General features: G+C 54.0%; 2 non-coding genes across 2 annotated transcripts; one reads left to right on the top strand and one right to left on the bottom strand.

Annotated features, from left to right (window-relative positions):
- Window positions 1–1038: 1038 nt before the first annotated feature.
- On the top strand, window positions 1039–1201 carry LOC119334984. Its single transcript, XR_005161677.1, has one exon. It is a non-coding gene; the product is annotated as a U1 spliceosomal RNA (small nuclear RNA).
- Window positions 1202–18066: 16865 nt separating this feature from the next.
- On the bottom strand, window positions 18067–18228 carry LOC119334761. The gene has a single exon (XR_005161526.1). It is a non-coding gene; the product is annotated as a U1 spliceosomal RNA (small nuclear RNA).
- Window positions 18229–24576: the final 6348 nt, after the last annotated feature.

The raw sequence follows: 24576 nt of genomic DNA, 5'->3' as shown, positions 1-24576 counted from the left end.
TCTATTTATATATATGCATAACGTGTACAATATGTCGTATCGTAGAATAGCAGCAAACAAAAAAGAATTAAATGGAAACCACAAAATTAAATAAAAAAGAAATCACAAATCCAAAACCCCCCAACCTTTTAATACCGGTTGGTGTCACCAACCGGTACTAAAGGGCTCCCTGTCCCCGGAGCTGGCTCGTGCCACGTGGTTGCCCTTTAGCACCGGTTCGTGCGGAACCGGTACTAAAGGGGGGGAACCTTTAGTCCCCACACTTTAGTGCCGGTTACCGAACCGATGCTATAGCCCGGTTCTGCACTAGTGCACGTAGCCTAGATCAATGGCTCACATCCTTAATTGCAGAATGAAAGAGCTGATATGCGTATGTGCAGAACCTGGCAAGTTTGAAATAAAATATTCTTCAGAGCACATAAACTGAATTTGCTTAGCAAGAGGAATGAATTTCGGACAACACTCAACAATACTGAATCACTGAGCTACTCGTACGTCATCAACAAGATTCCCGTAGCACATAAACTGAATTTGCATAGCAAGAGGAACTGCGCCAGCGCTCTGGAGTCTGGATGAGATTGATTTTGTTTTGACGAGAGGAGAGGAACTATCGCCAACTCGCCATGTCGGCCGTCGCCGGCGGCAGGATTCCTGTAGGCTGTAGGGACGCGAGTGGCTTTTGCGATAGATCTGACGATCCCGTTTCCGATCGAGCAGCGGCCTGCGGACGATCGATGCCTCTACTCACGTGGAGGCGAAAGCTTTCCAGCGCCAATCGTGGCCCAACACCAGGAACCGCTATACAATTTTTTAGGCCTATGTAAAAATTTAGGGCCCCCAGAATTTATGGGCCCTGTGCGGGCCGCGCATTCTGTACACCTATAGGCCCGGCCCTGGTATGATCGGTTCGAGATTAATCAGGCCACCCAAACCCAAGCCCCAAGGTAATTGCATTTTGTTTAGTACCACACGGGAAGATTATGAAGATCCGCACGAGGAAGACAAGTATATAATTGGAGGGTAGGACGACTTTGAAACATACTTACCTGGACGGGGTCTATGGGCGATCAATAAAGCTTATGGCCTAGGTTAACGGCTCACATTGCACATGGTGTGTGCGTTGATCTACCATCTCCCCTTTGCGGGGAGAGTGGACGTTGTAATTTGTGATAGAGGGGGCAAGCGTTCGCGCGGCCCCTGCCAAATGTTGAATTCAAATTTTGTTTAGTTTTTTGTGTTCTATTCTTGTTCTTTTCCCTTGGTGCAAACCTTATTTTGAATTTAATAAAGTCTATTGTTTTCTTATAATGCTAATCTTTCTAAAACCGCATGTCGCAGATGTAGTGGGTTGCCGAACAATACTCCAGGTTTTTGGGATGGCATCGGGTTTGCAAGCGAACATAAGGAAGAGCGCTGTCAACCCCATTCGCTGCTCGCAACAACAGATTCAGGAGGTAGGAGATATTCTTGGCTGCTTGGTGGGAGGTTTTCCGTGCAAGTACCTTGGTTTGCCACTATCATTGCGGAAACAGCCGGCCTCGCAACTGCAGTATCTGGTGGATCGGCTCGAAGCATGCCTGCCAATCTGGCGGGCATCAACATTGCCCAAAAGTGGACGCCTCCTCCCCGTGCTTTCGGTCCTCAGCGCAATGCCTGTACACGCAATGATGGCCATGGAATTGCCCGCGAAAACTATCAATGTCATCAACAAGATCATACGTGCTTTTCTGTGGTGCGGGAAGAAGGAAGCAAGGGGTGGCAACTGCTCTGTGGCTTGGACGGCGGTGTGCGCGCCCAAATGGGATGGTGGCCTTGGAGTGCCGGACCTGAGGTGGATGAATATCGCCATGCAGGCGTGGTGGCCATGGTTGAAACGAGCAGGGGAGGGCAGGTGTTGGCATGAGTTCAGGATCTCGGTGCCAAAGGAATCCATGCAACTATACAAGACAGCGACTCGGATGCAATTGGGCAATGGATGCAACACACTCTTCTGGGAGGATCGGTGGTTCGATGGGTACTGCATCCAGGAGTTGGCCCCGGCGGTCTACGGTGCTATGCCGCCTAGGCTGAGACATGCTCGGACGTTGGCCGATGCCATTGTGGGCAACACATGGGCAAGAGATATTGGGCCGGACCTACAGATCGAAACTATCAGAGAGTATCTTCGGTTGTGGACCAGGATCAGTGACGTTGAGCTACGGGAGGGCATCCCAGATGTGGCCACATGGTCCTGGGAGAGAGGCGGCGTGTTCTCAGTAAGATCGGCGTACGCGGCCAAGTTTGCAGGCCGAGAGGTCGCTCCCACGGTAGACTTCTCGTGGAAATCTAGGGCACCTTTGCAATGCCGGAAGTTCTCATGGTTGGCCCTTCATAACAGGTGTAGGACGTCTGACAGGCTTGCAAGGAGGGGGCTACCGCACCAGGACTCTTGCCCATTCTGCAACCAGAAGGAAGAAACCATTAACCTTATTCTGCTAACATATGTTTTCTCGAGAGAAGTTTGGACGCACATTTGTCATGCCCTGCAGGAGCCGACATGGGTTCCTAGCGGGACGGAGGTGCTCTCCGCCTGGTGCCAAGGTAGAGACAAGCAAGGCCTTGGCATCAGGACGTCCAGGGCCATCATCCTGCTTGGTCTTTGGCAACTGTGGAAGCACCGAAACGCTATGGTCTTCGATGGCGTCACTCCAAGCATAGCCATGGTCATGCGGCAGGTGAAGCGGGATGGAAGAGCTTGGTGGAATGCAGGACTCATGAAGGATAGTGTACATAGCTTCTTTGGTAGACTAAGTATGTGGAGCATGAGCGAGTAGTCGGTTGTATGGGTTAGGCCACTAGGATGGCGTGGAGTGAAGTATGGTTATGGTGTAACATGTAAGATGTAAGCCGTAACCGTATCTGTGGAGGGCTTTTTTGCATTTTCCCCCTTATATAGAATGACACGTATGCTATGCGTATTCGAGAAAATTTTCATGCTTTGGTAAACTTGCAAAAATTATTTCATCACGAATTTGCAATAACCAGGAAAATGGAGTCAGTGAATGCTAAATAGATTGGTACAGCCCGATCAACAGACCAAGTGTCCAAGTGGTGAAGATAGTTCAGAGGCCAGCACAAATACCAGCGTGCATTGATGCTGCAGCCACGCATCGATGGCCACCGGTTGTGTCTGTCAAGATACCTTATGCCGACCAGTTCAGTAGCAACATGTCGGCACAGTGAATTGTTTTTTGGTTCCAGATAAATCGGGTGGAGCTAACCACACACATACTCCCTCCGTACCTAAATATAAGTCTTTAACGAGATTTTATTATGAACCATATACAAAGCAAAATGAGTGAATTTACACTCTAAAATACATCTAGATACATCCGTATGTGGCCAATAGTAAAATTTCTACAAAAACTTATATTTAAAAACGAAGGGAGTATATAGAAATCGACGATGATCGACACTTAGACACAACTAGCATAGTAGCAGTAGTACTAGTAGCTCAGTGAGTAACTGCACACTCGTCATGTACTGCAAGAAGAAGATGCTCACTTCACTGCTCATGGCGGCCCTCCTCTTGTGCTCCTGCGCAATGTCCCTCGGCTCATCGCGCTACACCGTTGGCACGAGCGGCGTAGCCAAGGTACGGAGCGCGGCGGCATTGACGGCGGAGGAAGCCCATGGTGGCCGCATAGCTGCGGCGAGGGGAGTGAGGTCGCTGGGGCAGAGGGTGCCGATGAAGGCTCCCCCTCCGCCGAAGCCCAACAAGCCCGCGAAGGCCAAGCCTCCGCGGCCGCGGCCGCCAGCGCCACCTCCGCCATGCACTCCGCCGGCGCCACCTCCGCCATGCACTCCGCCGGCGCCACCTCCGCCATGCACTCCGGTGGTAGATGGTAGATTCGGTTGATGTGGTGCTTTAGCTTTTACCGTGACCCTTGTGTCGCTACTGTGGACGTGGTTGCGGTTGCGGTCATACGCGCACCACCTTTGTACGTGTTTCTTTGCGATCTCTGAATAAAGTCGGTAAACTGACAACCCGTCAAGCCGGGGTGATTTTCTGAACTGTTGGTCTAGACCCAACGGCTACCTCTGTTCATGTTCACACTTCGCCTGTTTCTTCAGCACGTCGGCCTAAGACTAGTCATAATGGGGAGTAACTTAAACTAGTAACATCACATTTTACTAGGCTATGTTACTACCTCCATAATGGGTACTCCCTCCTTTCCAGCTTACAGGGCTCAAATCTGAAATATCATCAACCAAGGCATATGGTGAGTGGAGGAATGTATCTCATACTTTACAAAACTATCCAAACTAAATTGATGCATTAATTGAGATTGATTACAGTGTATGTATGCTTGGCCACTAGATGAGTAGTAGAATTACATGCATTGATGAGTTCCTTTTTAATTATTGCATGCAAAGATTAATGCTCCTTGGAATCTTAAAAGAAGATGAAGATGAGCCCTATAAATCGGAAAAATGAAGAAAATGAGATAAGCCTTATAAACCGGAAAGGAGGGAGTACTCCCTCCGTCCGGATTTATTAGGCCTAAAGACAACTTCTCTTATACCAAGACATATAGTAATTTGCTCACATTAATTCTTCCATTCCACTCCCACTGCACTCTCTCACATGCATGCAACAAATGAAAAAGCACACATGAAGTGTATTAATTTTTCAGCCATGACACCAACAACAATGACTTTCAATGCAACCAATGAAATGGTTGCATGCATGCACCTTTCCAAAGCGAGGCCTTATAAAAAGGGACATGCTTGTGATGCTAAGAGGCCTAATAAACCCGGACGGAGGGAGTAGTAACATATGTGTTGTCATGTTATAATTCATTTATTAGTCTATAGACACATATTGTTTTGATATGTGTGATGTTACGGTAACTAGTTAAGTTATACCATCATCACCTCTCTCATCATTAAATATGTGCCACATAAGCAAAATTATCTTGAAAAGTGTAGCCACGCCCCGTCTCATCGTCGTTATGTGGATGCAGACTTCGAGGGTACGATTTTGACCGCTTTGTGGGAGCCGGCTTCTTGGAGTCGGCCTTCTCGCGGCCGGCTTCTCGGAGCCGACCCTCCCGCGGCTTTCTTCGTGAGGGCTGAAGTCGGGCCGCCTTCCGATAGTCGGTCATGGGGACAGCCGGCAAGGGGTAGGCGACCCCGCATCTTGGATTCTTGAGGGCCGGATCGACTCGTAATTTTTTCAAAAGGGCCAGGGGTGCCGGCTAGGCTACCCGTGGTCATTTACTCCGACAGTAGTCCCCGAAGCTGATCGAGCTTCGAGGCTGACAAAAGGACGAGAAGCTAGGTCAGCTTCTTATCCCGAGGGGCCGGCTTTGCTTGTGCGCGCCATCTTCGGAAAGCTCCGTTTCTCGTAGGCGGGAAGGCGGGCCACGTGGCAAGGAAATCCTGCCAACGCACGCGCGCGACGGGACACCGCAGCAGGCCCGGGCCCGCCACTCGTAGGCCTCGGCCCGAGCGCGGATCTTCTGCGGCCCACATGGACCACTCGCCTTCCCGCGACGGTTTTATTATGCCATCAGGGCACAATAATCGCGGGACGTGGGGGAGTGGGCGCAGTTGATCCCCACGTTCCTCCACGCCGCGCCTCCTCGGCTCCGCCGCGCGGGTCTATAAGTAGGAGGAGGAGGGGGAGCGGCAGAGGCTCGCACGCTCTCCCTCACTCCGCCCCTTCTCGCCCTCCTTCTTCTTCTCTCCGCCGCAGCAACAACCCATTGCCGCGCCGTTCCGCCGTCGCTTGTCTCGCTCCCCGCCGCATTGCTCCCATGGCGTTGTCGAGCTCGTGGGATGGCTCCAACGTTCATGAGGACCACGTCGAGTTCCTCCGCCGGACGCGGCGCCTGCCGGGCGAGAACTTCGTGCGGGTTCGTCAAGCGCCGGCGAGGGAGATTTCGCCGGCACCGGAGGAGGGCGAGCGGGTGATCTTCCGCTCGCACTGCCTGCGCGGCTTCGGCCTCCCGGCGAGCGGATTCCTTTGAGCCTTCCTCGAATTCTACCACCTCCTGCCGCATCACCTCACGCCCAACGCGGTGATGCTGTTGTCGGCTTTCGTTACCATGTGCGAGGGCTTTCTTGGGGTTCTCCCCACGCTCGAGCTCTGGGGGGAATTCTTCCAAAGCTAGCTCGGGACCGTCATCGCGGGCGTGCCCGCCCCCTGCGGAGCCTTCATTGCCATGAGGCGGGCGAGCGAGAACAATCCGTTCCCGTCCATTCCGCTGATCCAGTCGGTGAAGCTCTGGCAGAAGGCCTACTTTTACGTGAAGAACGTCGCCCAGCAAGGCAACTACGTCAACCTGCCGGCTTACGTAGCCGGCCCGCCGGCTGGGAGGCAACCTTCGTGGAGCTACCGGGCCAGGTCGTTGTCCCAGGCCAGGAACGCAGCCGTCTCCCGGCTTCGGGTGATGATCCAGTCGAAGGGCCTGACCGGTGCCGACTTGGTGGCCGCCTTCGTGGAGCGCCGGGTACTTCCGCTCCAAGGCCGGCCTCACATGATTTGCCAGATGAGCGGCCGCTTCGATCCGTGCCAGCTGAGCACTAGGGAGATGCCTCATGCAGAGGTGTCTTATATGGTGAACTACATCTCCAACTGCAAGCTCGCCGAGGATTGGCGATACGGCAAGGAGCCGTATTCCCGCGCCAACCCTCCGTCTGCCGTAAGTTTTTTCTTCTTTTCTTCCTTTTTGTAGCCGGCCTCATGATAGCTGACCCTTGATCAATTGGTTTGCCTTTAGCAGAACCCTCTTCTTCCGCCGACGGCCCGGGCCACGGGGATAGAGCGCCAGCTCCTCCCCGACCGCACGGTGGACGAGGCCGACGATCCGGTCCTGGGAGCGGCTGCCATGGAAGACGCCATCGTGGGGAAGGCGACGAGGCCGGAGGCGTGGGACTCGGGGCCGGCTTTGAAGACTGGCCGGACGACGACGAGGTCGAAGCCGCCCCGCACCGCCAGCCGGCGCCTGATCATCAAGGCGCGGGCTCGTCTGCCGTGCCGGCCGCCCGTGGCGGCGCGCAGAAGCGTCGGGCCGCGTCGACCTTCTTCGGCAGCCGGCCAAAGAAATCCAAGGCTTCCACGGCGGCGACCAAGCGGGATGAGGCGGCCGCGAAGGCGGCCCGCTTCCGCAAGGCGGTGAAACAACCGCAGGCGATCTCGGCGTAAGTCGTCGAATGTCTTGCATATATTTTTTGTTGTCTTTTTCGACCGAAGCTCTTCTAAACCTTTCTTTGCTTGCCGGACAGGGCGCCGCTTTCCCTTGAGCGAGGTCCTGGCGGTTCCGTAGTCGGGCCGACTGGAGGGTCCTCAAGCTCCCGTCGCGTGGATCCCCGCGCCGACCTTAGGGAGGCCACGGAGCGGAACGCACAGGAGGCGCGGGAGGAGCGGGAGGCGGTGGAGCGAAGGACCGCCCAGGCGGCGAAGGAGCAGGCCGACGCGGCGGCCAAGGCCCGGGCGGAGGCGGCAGCCGCGGAGACGGAGGCGGAGGCCTCGCACAACCAGCCTCCGCTGCTTGTCGTTCCCCTCCGCGCCGTGGCCCCCGACATTCCCGTGCCCCCGTCGGAGGAGGTCGACCAAGGCCCGGCGGTGATGGAGATGAGGGAGGACCACGTGATCTTCGTGGAGGGGGCGCCACAGACGGCGCCGACTAGAGCGGGCCAAAGCGGCCAATCAGCTGCGGCGCCAGAGCAGCCGTCCGGGGGCGAGCCGGAGGCAGGGGCCGGCGTCGAGGTGCAGCCGGCATTGCACCGGCGCGCAGGGGGTAGCGCCTCCGCGCCGGAACCGCACTGAGTAGCGGGCGCTAGCCAGACGGTGGAGGCCCTAGAGGCGGCCAGCGCCAGCACGTCCGAGTGGACTCCCAGCAGGGGTGAGCTGAACGCTGCGGCCCAGGAGGTCCGGAACCGGCTTCAAGCTCAGGCCGCCTCGCTGCAGCGATACACCCAAGAGTTCCTCGCGACGCGGGACGTTATCCGAGTGAGTCTTCTGGCCTTAGTTATTTTGCTCTTTTGATTTCTTCCGTGGGGGCGCGTCAGCGCACCCACTGGGTGTAGTCCCCGAGTTCCGAGTCGGCTGCTGCGCAGGCGGCTTGGAACTTACTAGGTTCTGACAACTTAACTCATCCTCGCCTCCTGTATAATCTTCCAGGAGTATCATAACCTCCGCGCAGCCGCCTTCAACTCACAGGCTCAGGAGCTGGGCCGGAGAACCGAGGACCTGACCAGCAGCCGGAGTGTGTGGTTGTCTCGTTCATCTCCTGTGAGGGCGCGTCAGCGCATCCACTGGGTGTAGTCCCCGAGATTCGGACCGACTGCTGAGCAGCCGGGTCGGATCTTCCTTGACGACTTCTTCCTTATTAATTTTTCCCTTTGTCTTCATGCTTGCAGGAGCCAATGCCGACTTGAGGGGGCAGCTCAGTGGGGCCCAGGTCGCCCTTCGCGCCAAGGAAGCCGAGTACAACGCCTTGGTCCTGGAGCATGACCGCCTGGCCAAGAAGTTGGCCGACCGGGAGGAGAGCCACAAGGCGGCCCTGAAGAAGGCGCAGGACAGCGAGGACGCCCTGAAGGCCGAGTTCGAGACCGAGGCGGGAGGCTGGGCTGAAGCGAGGGCTTCAGTCGTATCGAGGATCTGATCGACGGTAAGCCGCCTTCTTCACTCCCTGCTTGCCCCTTGATCCCTGATTTGTGTTCTGACTTGTGCTGCTTTTTGTTCTCTGTGCAGACTACTTTCCCGGCTACTCCGTCTTCGCCACCCAATCCATCGAGGCCCATCGCGAGGCGCGCCGGCAGGCGGGGGCTGAAATCGCGCCGGATGCGAGCCGGACGCTTGAGGAGCAACTCTTGGCGGTCCAAGCCCGGCTGCAGCCGGCTCACCGTATGCTCCGCCGCCTCCAGCGCGCCGGGGCACAGGTGTTGGCCGCCCTCTGGCCAAGCGAGACGATTCCCCGCACCCCGAGTCGGACTGTCGACTGGCTGGAGGTTGCGGTTGGCCACTTCAAGGCCTGGAAGGCATCGGCAGCCCGGCTTGGAGCTGGGCGGGCGCTGGAGTTCGTCCGAGCCTGGTATCTGGGGCTGAACCTGGACCAGCTGCGCACCTGGCGGCTAGAGGCCGACGAAGAGATGGAGGAGGTGCGGCCGGCTATCGCTCAGCGCGCTTCGACGATCGCCGAGTGCACTGACATCAGTGTCTTCGCTCCTGAAATTAATGATGACGGCGTTGCCCAGCCGGAGGAGTGGTTCGGGCTGGACCCGGCAGTGGGTGAAGACTCGGCAGAGGAGATCGCCTCCAGCGATGAAGGTGAAGACGACGAAGGAGAGGAAGGCGAAGACGTTGAGCTGACCGGTGAAGCGGCCAGCCAGCCTCAGCCTGATCGTGCCTCCGGCAACAAGGCGCGTGCTAGCACACCCTCTGCGGGAGGCGGTGATCATGCCGAGGTTCGCCAGCCGGCCACTCCTCCAGCCATCACTGCCGTCTCCACCGACCTGCCCGACTCGCCAGTCGCTCCCTTGGCTTAATCTGCCGTCCTTGTTTTTTCCTGCTTGTTGCCTTTTGAACAATTTTATTAAACTTGCACAGTTCCACCCACTGGGGGTGTATTCGAACTATGTTGAATGCTGGCCTTTTGAAGGTATTTTATGTAAATATTATTATGTGTGTGTTTGGTTTCCATTCGTGTATGCTTTTTATCCTTAGGTTGTTTCCTTTGCCGCCTTCCCCTTTTGGGAAGGCAAGTACTCAAGCTTTCTTAGATTGAAGCGAGGTGAATGGAAGCCGGCCGGCCGGCTACTCTGGTAGTCGGTCGGTGGTGGGAGAAAAACCGGCTTTTGTTATATTAGTCCGTTAGTCCCTAGCCGTTTTTCGTGTGGGCGTCCTTTCCTGCCTTTAACTCTTGCCAGCCAGACAGCCGGTTCTTTGATCTGCGACTTTTGGCAAGAGAAGGCTTGGGAGCCGGCACACTACTTGTCTGACTGCGGGTAGGACTTCTAATATAACTCCAGGCGGCCAGTCCCCGTGTCGACTAGTCGAACCCGGTGCCGGACGGAAAAAGTGAATGTAATGACAAGGTCATAAGCATGATACTCTTCATCCATAGATAAAAGATGGCAGTCCCCGAGCTCTCCTCGGGGGGCCTATTGTCTCGTACTTAGTACAAAAGTTAGCGTGATACATACTGCATTTCAACTGTAAAACCTTCGGAGGAGGTTGGCGTTCCATGGTCGTTCCAACTCCTTGCCGGAGTTGTCTCTCTTTCGTGCCTTCGGCTTCTGCGCATCGATCAGGTAGTAGGAGTCGTTGCCTAAGGCTCTGCTGATGACGAAGGGGCCCTCCCAAGGGGCCGAGAGCTTGTGCTGGCCGGCTGTTCGCTGGATCAGCCGGAGCACAAGATCGCCCTCTTGGAAGGATCTTGGCTTGACCTTCTGGCTGTGGTAGCGGCGCAGGCCCTGCTGATAGATGGCGGACCGGCTGAGGGCTAACAGCCGGCCTTCTTCCAGCAGGTCGACGCCGTCTTCTCGTGCTTCCTTGGCCTCCACTTCCGTGTACATGGTTACCCGAGGCGAGTCAAACTCGATGTCAGTTAGGATGACCGCCTCGGCACCATATACGAGGAAGAAAGGAGTGAAGCCGGTTGACTTGTTTGGTGTAGTGCGCAGACTCCAGAGGACGGCCGGCAGCTCATCGAGCCAACAGCCGGCTGAACGCTCTAGTGGTACGACCAGTCGGGGCTTGATGCCGGAAAGGATGAGGCCGTTGGCTCGCTCGACCTAGCCGTTTGACTGCGGGTGGGCAACGGACGCTAGGTCCAACCGGATGCCTTGCGTCGTGCAGAAATGTGCCAAGGCTCCCTTGGCAAAATTCGTGCCATTGTCGGTGATGATGCTGTGTGGCACGCCGTACCGAGTTGTTATATCTGCGATAAATGTCACGGCAGTTGGCCCATTCAGCCTCTTGATCGGCTTTGCCTCAATCCATTTGGTGAATTTGTCCACGGCGACAAGAAGATGTGTCATGCCGCCGCGCGCCTTCTTGAATTGGCCCACCATGTCCAGTCCCCGAACGGCGAAGGGCCAAGTGAGGGGAATGGTCTTGAGTGCTGAAGCCGGCATGTGTTGCTTGGAGCTGAAGAGTTGGCATCCTTTGCAATGTTTAACTAACCCCTTGGCATCATCCAAAGCAGTTGGCCAAAACAACCATGGCGGAAGGCTTTGGCGACGAGTGATCTTGAGGCCGCATGGTGGCCGCATTCTCCTTGGTGGATGTCTCTGAGGATTGCAATGCCCATCTCTTGCTCGACACATCGCTGGAGGACTCTAGTGACACTGCGCTTGACGAGCTCTCTGTTGACGATTGTGTATGCTCCGGCTCGGCGTTGGACTTCTCTTGCCTCTACTTCGTCAGCCGACAGATCTTGGTTTATTAGGAAGTTGAGGATGGACTGAGCCCATGATGGAGCTGCGATTTCTTCTATTGCCAATGCGGCTACTGCGACCAGGGCGGGCGGGCTGGGCGGTGAAATGCTGGAGTCGGCCGCCGCCTGTTGTGTTGGTGTAGTCTCCGGGCCGACTACCGCAGTCCCCGAGCCGGGTGTGGCAGTCCACGGGTCGGGCGTAACTACAGAAGTCCCCGAGCCGCCTGCTGATGTCCCCTGGCCGACTATCAAAGTCCCCGGGTCACCTGCTTGGTTCTTCGAGCCGGCCGCGTCGGGGTCAGGCGGCACGAAGATGGAATCGGACTCTGGAGACGGCTTGAGGAGGCATTGTAGAGAGACACCGGTTGGTATTGCTTGCCGAGTGGAGCCTATTTGGGCCAGGGCATCAGCTGGCTCGTTGTCGGCTCGCGGTACGTGGAGGAACTCGCATCCTTCAAAATACCCACTGATCTGCTGAACGAGGAAGCGGTAGCTTGCCATATTTGCGTCATTGGCATCCCAGTTGCCGGATGATTGCTGGACCACCAAGTCCGAGCCGCCATAACATAGGATCCGGCGAATGCCGAGTTCTTTGGCAAGCTGGAGCCCGTGTATGAGCGCCTCGTACTCGGCCACGTTGTTGGAGGCGGCAAAGTGAATTTGAAGTGCGTATCTGAGCTTGTCGCCTTTGGGAGAGGTGAGGATGACGCCGGCTCCCAATCCGGTGTGCATCTTGGACCCATCGAAGTGCATGCACCAATGAGTGGAGTCGGGAGCTGGCGGTAGGTACTGGGTCTCGGCCCAGTCGACGAGGAAGTCGGCCAATGCTTGGGACTTGATGGCAGTGCGAGGCTGGTAGAAGATCGTGTAGGGGGCCAGCTCGATGGCCCATTTCGCCACCCGGCCGGATGCATCCCGGCTTCCTATGATCTCGGCCAGCGGGGCGGTGCATACGACTGTGATGGGATGCTCTTGGAAGTAGGGCTTCAGCTTCTTGGCGGCGAAGTACACGCCATAGCACATCTTCTGGTAGTGCGGGTAGTTCTTCTTCGAGGTAGACAGCACCTCGCTCAAATAGTACACCGGCCTCTGGACCGGCTGGGCTCGGCCCTCTTCTGGGCGTTGGACTACGATGACGGTGCTGACCACCCGACTGGTTGCGGCAATGTAGAGGAGCATGGGCTCTTTCTCAGTCGGCGCCGCTAGGACAGGCGGCGTGGCCAGCATCTTCTTCAGCTCGTGAAAAGCTTGGTCGGCTTAGTCATTCCACTCGAAGTGGTTGGTCTTCTTCATGAGGCGGTAGAGGGGAAGAGCTTTCTCTCCGAGCCGGCTGATGAAGCGGTTCAGGGAGGCCAAGCATCCGGTAAACTTCTGGACGTCTCGAAGTTTGGTGGGAATCGCCATTCTCTCAATGGCCTTGATCTTTACTGGGTTGCATTCGATGCCGCGTTAGGAGACCAAGAAGCCTAGGAGCTGGCCGGCTGGCAGTCCGAACACGCATTTCTCGGGGTTGAGCTTGATTTGGAACCGGCGTAGGTTCTCAAATGTTTCCTTGAGGTCTTCCAGCAAGGTGTCGCGCTTCTCCGTCTTCACCACAATGTCGTCTACGTAGACGTGGGGATTTCTACCTAGCTGCTTGAGGAGGCACTTCTGCATGCAACACTGGAAAGTGGCACCGGCATTTCTCAAGCCGAATGTCATAGTCAGGTAGCAGAAGGCTCCGAATGGCGTGATGAAGGCAGTCTTCAGGCGGTCTGCCGGATCTAACTTTATCTGGTGGTATCCTGAGTAAGCATCCAAGAAACTCAACAGCTCGCATCCGGCCGTGGAGTCTATCACTTGGTCAAACCTTGGCAGGGCAACGGGATCTTTGGGGCAGGCCTTGTTGAGGCTCGTGTAGTCTATGCACATGCGCCACTTGTTGTTCTTCTTTAGCACGAGGACCGGGTTGGCGAGCCACTCTGGAAAGAAAACTTCCATAATGAAGCCGGCTGCCAGAAGCCGGGCTATCTCCTCTCCTACAATCCTTCTCTTCTCCTCCGACAGTCGGCGGAAGGGTTGTTTGACTGGTTTTGCGTCTTCTCGGATGTGTAGTTTGTGCTTGGCGAATTCCTTCGGAACACCCGGCATGTCCTTGGGGGACCATGCAAAGATGTCCCGATTCTCACGGAGGAAATCGGCGAGCTCGCCTTCCTATTTGCTGTTTAGGTTTGCCCAGATGACGGCAAACCTCTCTGGGTGCTCGGGGTCAAGAGGTATCTTCTTCGTCTCCTTGGCCGGCTGGAAAGATCCTTGAGCATCATGCTCCTTGGGATCGGGGGACAAGGCCGACTATTTGCCGGCCATCGCCACAACTCGGTCCAACATCTTCTTTTCTTCGGCCATCACAAGGGACTCGGCCAGCCGACTGCTGGCTGCTGCGCACTCGGACGACTTCTTGTAATTGCAGGCTATTGTGATGATGCCCTTGGTGCTCGGCATCTTCATCTTGAGGTATGCATAGTGGGGAACTGCCATGAACCTGGCCAAGGCAGGTCGGCCAAGCAATGCATGGTAGGGGCTCTCCAGGTCCACCACTTCAAACTAGATCGCTTCCCGGCGCAAATGCTCCTTGTCCCCAAAAAGTACATCAATCTTGATCTTGCCAATGGGGGCGCAGGACAAGCCGGGTACGATGCCATGGAACACAGTCCAAGTAGGCATGAGTTGCTTCGTCTTGACATTCAGCTTCTCCAGGGTGTCACGGTACAGGATGCTGATGCTGCTCCCGCCGTCTATCAGCACGCGGGAGAAACAGGCGGCGCGTCTATCCGTTGCAAGGGTGGCATCCAAAACCAATGCATAAGATCCGGGAGACGGCATCACCTCTGGGTGGTCGGCCCGGCTCCAGCTGATAGGTTTTTCTGACCAGTGCATGTGCTCGGCGGGGTTGGCAGCGACAATGCTGACTTCTTGGTGCTCTCGGTGTTTGCTGCGCCGGTCTTCGGGCTGGCTTGTAAAGATGACATAGGCGGCATGCTCGTCGGGGAACTCATCGTGCAGGGCTCCGACTGCGGGCCGAGCGGTCGGTGGTTGCGGAGCCGGAGGCGGCGGACCGGCAGGCGGAGGCGGCGCGAGCCCTTCGCCTTTGGAGATTCGGGTGAGCCAGTGGCATTTCCGGGTCGTGTGGTTGGACGGCTTCGCGCCGCTGTGGAACTTGCACGGGGCGTCGAGAGTCTGCTCGTAGGAGAAGGCCGGCTGCCAAGCCGGCTTGCCGCCCCTCTGCTTCTTGGGTGCGGGCCGCCCTTCGGGCTGCTCGTCTTCGACTGTGGCCACCTGCCGACTGGTGGAGGGCGGCACGGGGCCCTTGCGCTTGTGGTCGTTCTGGTGTGGGCATCGGCTGGAGTCCCCAGCCGGCGTCTTGGGCGCCGGGTTGAGTACCTTCCCGGACGCATCTACCCGGAGTTCGGTCTTCATTGAGGAGTCGGCAGTGGCGTACTTGTCCGCTATGACCAGAAGCTCGTCGAGGGTAGTCGGATCGTCGCAGAGGAGCTTGTGCTTGAGGAGGGTGCCTTCTCGGCACCCGGCAATGAAGTATTCTATGGCTTGCACCTCGGGCACCCCTTCGCAAGGGTTGCGGAGCTCGGACCAACGCGTGAGGTAGTCGCGAGTGGACTCGGCGGGGCCTTATACGCACAAGGAGAGCTGTCTGGGCTTGGGAGCCCGCTTGTAGGTGCTGGTGAAGTTGCGGACGAAAGCTTCTGTGAAGTCTAGCCAGCTGTTGATGCTGTATGGCTTTAGGCTGTTGAGCCAGGTCCGCGCCGTGCCTTGCAGCATGAGGGGCACGTACTCCATGGCAACGCGCCTGTTGCCGTTGGCTATGCTAACCGCCGTGGAGTAGTCGATCAACCAATCTTCCGGCTTCACGGAGCCGTTGTACTTGGGCGTGTCTCTTGGGAGCGAGAACCCTTTGGGGAAAGGCTCGTCGCGGATGCGGGGGCCGAAGCAAGGCGGGCCGACATCATCTTCTTCTTCCAGCGCTAGGGATCGCCAGGCGGTCGATCCGATGGCGGGCGTCGTTCTCGCCGACTCCTTCGCGGCGACCTAGCTGGCCGCTGAGAGTCGGATGCGCAACAGGTGGTGGGGTGGGATATCTCTCTCCATGGGGCCGAGGCACTCCACGGCCCGGGGGTGGCCTTCTGCGTCTCGCTCGATGGAGACTCGGGTTCGGCTTCGGCTGGCAGTCGGCTCTTTCTCGCACTGCGCGCGGGTTTTTCCCTTAGTCGGTGTCCGGGACGTCACGCCATGATCTCGGCGCGGGGGAGGGCTTTCCGCGCGGGCGTCGGCTTCGTGTCGCTGCGTGGCTGCATCGATTAGCTGCTGGATGCGTCGGGTCATGTGGGGGAGTTCTTCGCCCCCCGGTCCATCTAGCTCGTCTACGGCCGCCTGGCGGCGCGCAGGTTCTCGAGTGGAGTGGCGTAGACTGGGCGGTCGACTCCTAGCGAATCGGCAACGACAGCGCCGCACTGTCTGACAACGCCAGCCCGGCTGGGCCCTCCTGGGGGTGGCGTGCCAAAGGTGGCGCGGTCGGCCTTGCGTCGGTGGGCTTCAGCGAGGTGTCTCATGGAAACCAACTTCCGGCCCTCCGCGAGGAGGGCGAGGCGGCGAGCCTCCAGTGCTTCAGCGTCGGCATCGGCCGGAAGGGGGATGGACAAGTCGTAGACCGCCGCGTGTGGGGCGTCGTGGGCGCTCTCGTCAGAAGCGCCGCTGTGGCCAATGACCATCACCTCGGTGGTGACAGCGTCGCAGCCATTGGCCCGGGGAAGCGGGTCGTTGTAGATCGCGACGTCGGTGGGGAAAGTGTCGAGTGAGGCCGTGTCGGAGTCGACAGGCATCGGGTCGGTGGAGCCAACTGACTCCAAGTCCACAGCAGGCTCGCCGAAGACGTAGAGCTGGCCGAGGAGGTTGACGAGGTGGTCGGTGCCCGCGTCGGAGGCGAGCTCGTCGGAGATGAGGGTCTTGTCAAGGAGATCGGCGAGGCCGCTCGCCGCACAGATGTTGGTGACGCCTTGCAGCGCGTCGTGGCAAGCGCCATCGGGCGTGCCGGGCTAGCTACGCTCGCGGGGGAGGAAGAGGGTTCCCTTCCAGAACAGGTCTCCGGACGACGGTGCACCTGGCCCCACGGTGGGCGCCAAATGTCGGGTGGTAGGTGCGACATATGCCAACGGGTGGCTTATCATTGTGGGAGCCAGTAAGACGTCGCCGGTGCCTGGAAACGGGATGAGGCGAAGACATGCACACCGGCGAATCTTACCCAGCTTCGGGGCTCTCCGTGGAGATAACACCCCTACTGCTGCTCTGCGGGGTCTCCGCATGATCACTAGATGAACAAGTAGCTACACGATGCTCCTTGAGCTGTTCGGCGAGAGGAGGAAGAAGGGCACGGCTCGCTCTCTTCTCCTCCCTATGTGGTGTCTAAGACTAGCAGGGATCAACCCTTTGCATGGGTGTCCCGGGGGGTTTATATAGGCCTACCCCCCGGGGGTACAATGGTAATCCGGCTGGGCGTGGGGCCCAGCCGTCTGTGTCTACACTCTCCGGCTTCTGCGCCGACTGCTGGGGCCCGCCGGCTGGTGGGTCCCGCCGGCTGCCGACTCCTTGGTCGACAGGCAGGCCCCACTGTCCAGGGCCTTGTCGGCGGCTGGTTACTGTTGCTCAATCCTGGTGACGAGGGCTTCGCCGAGGTGGGCATGGCTACAGTGCCGCCGTCCGGCGGGTGATCGCTGTAGCCTCACCGCGTCTTGTCTCCTTAATGGGGCGTCTCCTTCGAGGGAGGTGGCAAGCCGGTTGTGGGGAGCCGGCTCTATCTTGGGCCGACTGGGGGAGGCCTAGCCGCCTTCGGGTGTCTCTCTGCCCGAAGGGGCCCACCGCCCGTGGGCCACGCTGGCAGCCCATCGTGGATGACATCAGGGTCAACCTAGCAACAGTGCCACGCCGGACGGGTCATGGACACCCGTACGGCGCGCTGTGCCAGGTGTGCTCCGAGATTCGGGGGTGGCAGGCTTTACTGTAGCCACGCCCCGTCTCATCGTCGTTATGTGGATGCAGACTTCGAGGGTACGATTTTGACCGCTTTGTGGGAGCCGGCTTCTTGGCGTCGGCCTTCTCGCGGCCGGCTTCTCGGAGCCGGCCCTCCCGCGGCTTTCTTCGTGAGGGCTAAAGTCGGGCCGCCTTCCGATAGTCGGCCATGGGGACAGCCGGCAAGGGGAAGGCGGCCCCGCATCTTGGATTCTTGAGGGCCGGATCGGCTCGTAATTTTTTCAGAAGGGTCAGGGGTGCCGGCTAGGCTACCCGTGGTCGTTTACTCCGACACTGTGTCGACATGTTGCCAGTGAACTGGTCGGCATACGGTATCCTGACAGACATAACCGGTGGCCATCGATGCGTGGCTGCAGCATCAATGCACGCTGGTATTCTACACCAATTTAATTAGCATTCTTGCAAATCCGTGATGAAATAGTTTTTGCAAGTTTACCAAAGCATGAAAATTAGCATTATAAGAAAAACAAAAACTTCAAATTCAAAACAAGGTTTGCACCAAGAAAAATGAAACAAGAGTAGAACACGAAAAACTAAATAAAAATTGAATTCAAAATTTGATAGGGCCGCGCGAAGGCACACCCCCTATATCATAAATTACGGCGTCCACTCTCCCATAGAGGGAAGATGGTAGATCAACACACTCATCACGTGCAATGTGAACCGTTAACCTAGGCCATGAGCCTTATTGATCACTCATAGACCCCGTCCAGGTAAGTATGTTTCAAAGTCGTCCTACCCTCCAATTATATACTACTACTTGTCTTTCCCGTGCCGATCTTCATAACTTTCCGTGCGGTACTAAACAAAAAGCAATTACCTTGGGGCTTGAGTTTGGGTGGCCTGATTAATCATACAACTGGCTAACAATTATTCTCTGGCCCATTGGACCAAAAGGCTGAGTGATTAATGGGCCCAGGTCGGGACGAACCATCAAACCCCCGCGATCCATCCATGTCTATAATTTTCTCAACAAATTTTATTTCCTGAATTCTTAAAAGCAAAGCTTTGCTCGTCCCGAGCAAACGCCATCGCGAACCGTCGGATCCAAATCGCGCGCTCGCCCTCGCGTCCAGGTGTTCCATTGTCCGAACCGCCGCGCAGGTGCCTCGCGGTCCTCCCGGTCCTACCACTAGCCCACTCCGCCGCACCCCTCCCCTATCCCACCGAATGGCTCGCATTTCGAAAACTGCTCACACTCTCCGCTCCACACGCTGGAAATCCCCATCTCTTGCTGCCGTTTCTCTCCTCCTCTCTCGTCAATTTCTCGCAACAAATCCACTCCTCGTCGGTGATTTTGGTGCGCTTCTCCGTTTGATTTTTGCGGCGCGGCAGTTTTTGAGGTACGGGGAGGCGACAGAGGCGTCGGGAGGGAGGGGGTGGAAGGGGGTGCAGAATCCACGGCTCATCTGCGGCTGCAGGGGTAGTGGACGGAGGGGCTTCCATCGGCGGCGTGGAGGGAAGAGAAGGCGAGTGACATGCGGCGGTGGGTTCGCTGTAGCGGCGACGCGACCTTCAGCAACCACCGCTCGCCTGTCTAGGTCATGACGCGGTAAGCACGCCCCCGCTTTTCTCTCGTTTTTGCTTTGCTATATGAGGTAGGAATTGCTAGTTGCCCTCGTTATTGATTTGCCTCCTCCTAAGTGCGTGATGCGGCAAGGCGTTATGGGTCGTCGTTTTCTCAGATTGTGACGTGGTTAGGGTTGGGGATCTGTGGATCTAGCATCTTCTGCGTGCGAGATAGATGACGGTGAGACCGATATATGAGAGGTTGATGAGGCTGATACCCAGTTGCATAGTTCCCCGAACTAAGATTGAGTTGCCAGGATTTTTACATGCCTTTTTTGCCTGTAGGCTGTATGGTAGTTGCCAGTTTTTCAAGCCGAAATTGCTTTTTCATCCATGTTTTTAGTTTCAGCATCCTCCTGAAATATGTGAAGCATTATATAGGGCATCTAGATATGTTGTTGCATCCTTAGCAATGTATATGTTTGGTGTGCATTTTAAGGCGTTTTTGCCTGGGCTGTGCCTGGATTTTTTTTGTGTCTGAGTTTTGATAGTATATCCAAAAAGTCATTTGTATTTGTTGTTTTAACGATAACACATGTCTCGGTTTTTTGCCAATGAACGATCCTGTTATGTTAACAGCAACAACACACCCCTTATATGAATTGCTTTCTTTGTTATTTTTTCTGTATGCGCACAATTTTTGAAGGTGATTTTGCCTGGTTTTAATGTGATTTTGCCAATACTTTGTGTGACGATATTCAAAAGTCATCTTTATGCAAAAAAATTCTATCAGCGTAGTAGGAACTAATGGATGCACCAAGCAAAAAGGGCACTGAAGGAGAGCATCATGCAGTTAATCCTGATGCCGATCCATCGGTTGCGGCTGAAGATCATCAAGAGGTGTGTCCGAAAAAAATTCAATAAACAATTTTTTCAGTTTAGATTTTTGCTTTTTTAATATCTTTTTTAAACTTGTTTTTGCGTCTTCTTTTTGCAGGGCCAGAGAAGCACACCCTTTCTTTCGTACCGCCGTCGTGGAAGAAAGGAGATAGCTGTCCGTGGCAAACGTCCGCTGGACATCAATAGCAATCCCAGTGTTTCTGCAGATGGCGACGAAAATGCCGAAAAAGATACTGGTGTGGAACAACCACCGAAAGCAAAACGTCAAAAGACCGGATCTAACCAGGTAACACACAGTTGCTCAACTTTTGATCAACACTTGCCCAAGTTGATCTGTCAAGTTGCCTAACTGTCCATGATATACACATGTATAATCCGTTGTTTTGTTTCTCCTAGGATAAGAGAAACAGGGCATCACCTGCCAGGATTTTCAAGCTGAATAAACTTCTCGTACCTCTCCAGAAGGGGGTTATCATTGATAGAGAGTTTGGAGGTTTATTGGACATTGCAGCGAGCAGCATGCCCGGAGACCTCAGTCAATGGATAATGAAGCACTATGATCCGGAGAAGTCACAGATTGTTATACCAGAAAGGGGAAGATCCCAGTAGATGCAGCTAGTGTACATAGGATATGGGGGTTGCCTAACAAGGGGAGGAAGGTGTGCTACGAGATTCGGCCTGAAATCACAAAGGAGTTCTACAAGATCTTCAATATCCAAGGCAAGAATGCGCCAACTCACTGCATGGTGTAAAATGATCCATGGAATGGATGGAGCCTATGATGATGACTTCCTACGTGCTTGGTTAGCCGCTGCCTTTTCTTACTTCCTTGCACCATCAACCAGTCTTAGCATCTCACCAAAGAGCTTCCCGGCTGTGATGGATGTCAATGGTATTCAAGACACAAACATTTGTCAGTTCGTGGTCGACCAACTGAAGACTGCGTTCACATCGTCCCGCGGCAAGAAAAATGTTGTTTGCTGCTGTGTGTTTCACCTTGTAGTAAGTTGAACCAGAAGCTAGCATTTTGTAATCATTTTTTCACATTTTTTTACTATATGAACGACAACTGAATTTCTTCCTTTTCTTCTTTTTTTTTGCATGCAGCTATTGTATCTGGAATCATTGGATGTTGACGAACCTATCCCTAGCTTAGTTCCAAGAGTATCAGTTTGGAATTCAGATCTTATTGCCAAAGTTTTGAAGAAGGACAGGAAGGGCCCGGGTGAATATGGCAGGCTACAGGTAAACCTTTTTGTTCTTTTTTTATTAATGTGTACACTTTTTGCATTTTTATGGTCAGGCAACTATATATAAGATACTAGCAATTTTCTGTCACCAGCCAAGCAACTTTGATTTTTTTTAAACATGAACTGCAAAGTGTTTTTGTAGGCAACTCAAATAGTAAACATTTTGTAAGTCACACATATAATTTTTTAGGAACTAATTTTTGCAATGTATTCCTAGTTCATTCCCAATCATAGACAGCAAATAATCTTACATGGGTATTTAATGCCTAACCACATATAGTAGTACTACACATGTTTGCCTAGAATATGGTGTGTTGGCTAGCAGATGCATTCATTTTTGGAGGCAATGTGGTTATGTGGTTTGGGGAGTTTCTGTTTGGGCTTGTGGTGTTTGGGTTTACAGACAACTGTCATATCTCAATTTTTTGTAGCAATTCTCTTACTGTGTTTGAGCACGTTCTAACTGTGCTTGAGCAAGTCTCTTACTGTTTTTGAGCAAGTCTGTTACTATGTATTGAGCAAGAATGTTAATGTTTTTGAGCAAACCTGTTACTATGTTTGAGCAAGTCTCTTACTGTCTTTGAGCAAGCCTGTTACTATGTTTCAGCAAGTCTCATACATAATGTTTTATCATCCGTTTTTTTGTATTTTTCTTAGGTGCGAATACATTTTTGAGCGTTTTTCTCATCATTGTTTTTTAATGTAATCAGTTGAAGACAGAGTTTTCACGCTGTGCGGATGAAAGCATCTTTGGCAGCATGGACCATCTCACGAAATTTGTTGCAGAAAGACTCCCTGAGTCATATGATAAAACAGTAAGTCAAATCACTTTGATCACTAATTTTTCATCTATAGGCATTTTTACACATGACTTGCCTAATTCACTATTTTTCTGTTGGACACAGTTGTTTAATGTGTCTACTTAGTTGCCTGTTATGTCTATATCTAAGACATATAAATTGGGGCAAGTGCATTTTATATATTTTCTGATATGGCCTTTCTTTTTTGTGTTTTTCTTTTTTCATTTTTTTGTAGAAAAAAGTGAAGTTGACTGCATTGGTACATGAAATGTGCTCTGAAATGTCGCACCTAGTGGGAAAGTTTGTTCAGGGCATTGGAAGGATTGACGAAGATGAAGCTGGGGCAAGGACTACTGAACCATCTGGGATGGGAACAAGTAAGCAACAATCCAGGAAAAGACAGAGACAATCTTCCCCTGAAGCCGATTCCCTGCCAAGTGTCGAAGAATCATACCCATCAGATGATGAAGACAGTGATGAAGATGGAAGCTCAAACGAGGGAACTGATGATGGAGGTGATGAGGGCGATGGAGATAGTGATAGCGATGGCGACTAAAATGATAGTGATGAATATGAAACTGTATGGGTAGATAGTGGGTTCAATGTGAATGAGGATGAAATTATTGAAGATAGTGCGGAAGCAGCAACTGCTGACAAGGAGTCAGAACTGGAAACGGATGGAACATAGGGAGAAACAGAGGAGGCAAATCGGATTGAAAAAGAAAAGAAGGAGTGTGAGGAGGAGGATGAAGATAAGGAGGAAGAAGAGAAGGAAGATGATGAAGAGAAGGAAGATGATGAAGATGATGAGGACGATGAAGATGATGAGGATGACAAAGATAGCAAGGATGATGGGAAGGGTGATGGCAAGGACGATGAGGACAGGAACAGAGGTCAGAATAGTGACTCCGGTGGTGGCAACAGGGGTACCGAGGATGCAGTAGTTGATAGTACAGACAGCGAAGATGATGACGGGACTCCACTGCAGTACATTATTCAGAAGAAGAGGGACAAGGAAGGCAAAGGTCTAGATGAGCATTGTGGCATGTGTTGGGGAACGTAGTAATTTCAAAAAAAAATCCTACGCACACGCAAGATCATGGTGATGCATAGCAACGAGAGGGGAGAGTGTTGTCTACGTACCCTCGTAGACCGGAAGCGGAAGCGTTAGCACAACGCGGTTGATGTAGTCATACGTCTTCACGGCACGACCGATCAAGCACCGAAACTACGACACCTCCGAGTTCTAGCACACGTTCAGCTCGATGACGACCCCCGGACTCCGATCCAGCAAAGTGTCGAGGAAGAGTTCCGTCAGCACGACGGCGTGGTGACGATCTTGATGTTCTAACGTCGCAGGGCTTCGCCTAAGCACCGCTACAATATTATCGAGGATTATGGTGGAGGGGGGCACCGCACACGGCTCAGAGATCAATGATCAATTGTTGTCACTATGGGGTGCCCCCCTGCCCCCGTATATAAAGGAGTGGAGGAGGGGGCCAGCCAAGGAGGGTGGCGCGCCCTAGGGGGGAGTCCAACTCCCACAGGGAGTAGGACTCCCCTTTTTCCTATTAGGAGTAGGAGAGGGAAGGAAGAGGAAGGAGGGAGGAAGGAAAGGGGGCCCGGCCCCCCTCCCAATTCGGATTGGGCTTGGGGGGGGCGCCCCCTCCCTTGCTCCTTTCCCCTCCTTTCCACTAAGGCCCAATAAGGCCCATATACCTCCCGGAGGGTTCCGATAACCTCCCGGTGATCCGGTATTGTCCCAATCTCACCCGGAACCTTTCCAGTGTCCAAATATAGTCGTCCAATATATCGATCTTTATGTCTCGACCATTTCGAGACTCCTCGTCAAGTCCGTGATCACATTCGGGACTCCGAACAACCTTCGGTACATCAAAATATATAAACTCATAATGAAACTGTCATCGTAACATTAAGCGTGCGGACCCTACGGGTTCGAGAACAATGTATACATGACCGAGACACGTCTCCGGTCAATAACCAATAGCGGAACCTGGATGCTCATATTGGCTCCTACATATTCTACGAAGATCTTTATCGGTCAGACCGCATAACAACATACGTTTATTCCCTTTGTCATCGGTATGTTACTTGCCCGAGATTCGATCGTCGGTATCTCAATACCTAGTTCAATCTCATTACCGGCAAGTCTCTTTACTCGTTCTGTAATACATCATCTTGCAACTAACTTATCAGTTGCATTGCTTGCAAGGCTTAAGTGATGTGCATTACCGAGAGGGCCCAGAGATACCTCTCCGACAATCGGAGTGACAAATCCTAATCTCGAAATACGCCAACCCAACATGTACCTTTGGAGACACCGGTAGAGCACCTTTATAATCACCCAGTTACGTTGTGACGTTTGGTAGCACACAAAGTGTTCCTCCGGTAAACGGGAGTTGCATAATCTCATAGTCATAGGAACATGTATAAGTTATGAAGAAAGCAATAGCAACATACTAAACGATCGGGTGCTAAGTTAATGGAATGGGTCATGTCAATCACATCATTGTCATAATGATGTGATCCCGTTAATCAAATGACAACTCATGTCTATGGTTAGGAAACATAACCATCTTCAATTAACGA

Source organism: Triticum dicoccoides, chromosome 7A (assembly GCF_002162155.2).
Source record: "Triticum dicoccoides isolate Atlit2015 ecotype Zavitan chromosome 7A, WEW_v2.0, whole genome shotgun sequence".
In the NCBI taxonomy this organism is placed as follows: domain Eukaryota; kingdom Viridiplantae; phylum Streptophyta; class Magnoliopsida; order Poales; family Poaceae; genus Triticum; species Triticum dicoccoides.
Note: the sequence above shows the minus strand (reverse complement) of the source record. Positions and strands in the feature narration are given on the sequence as shown.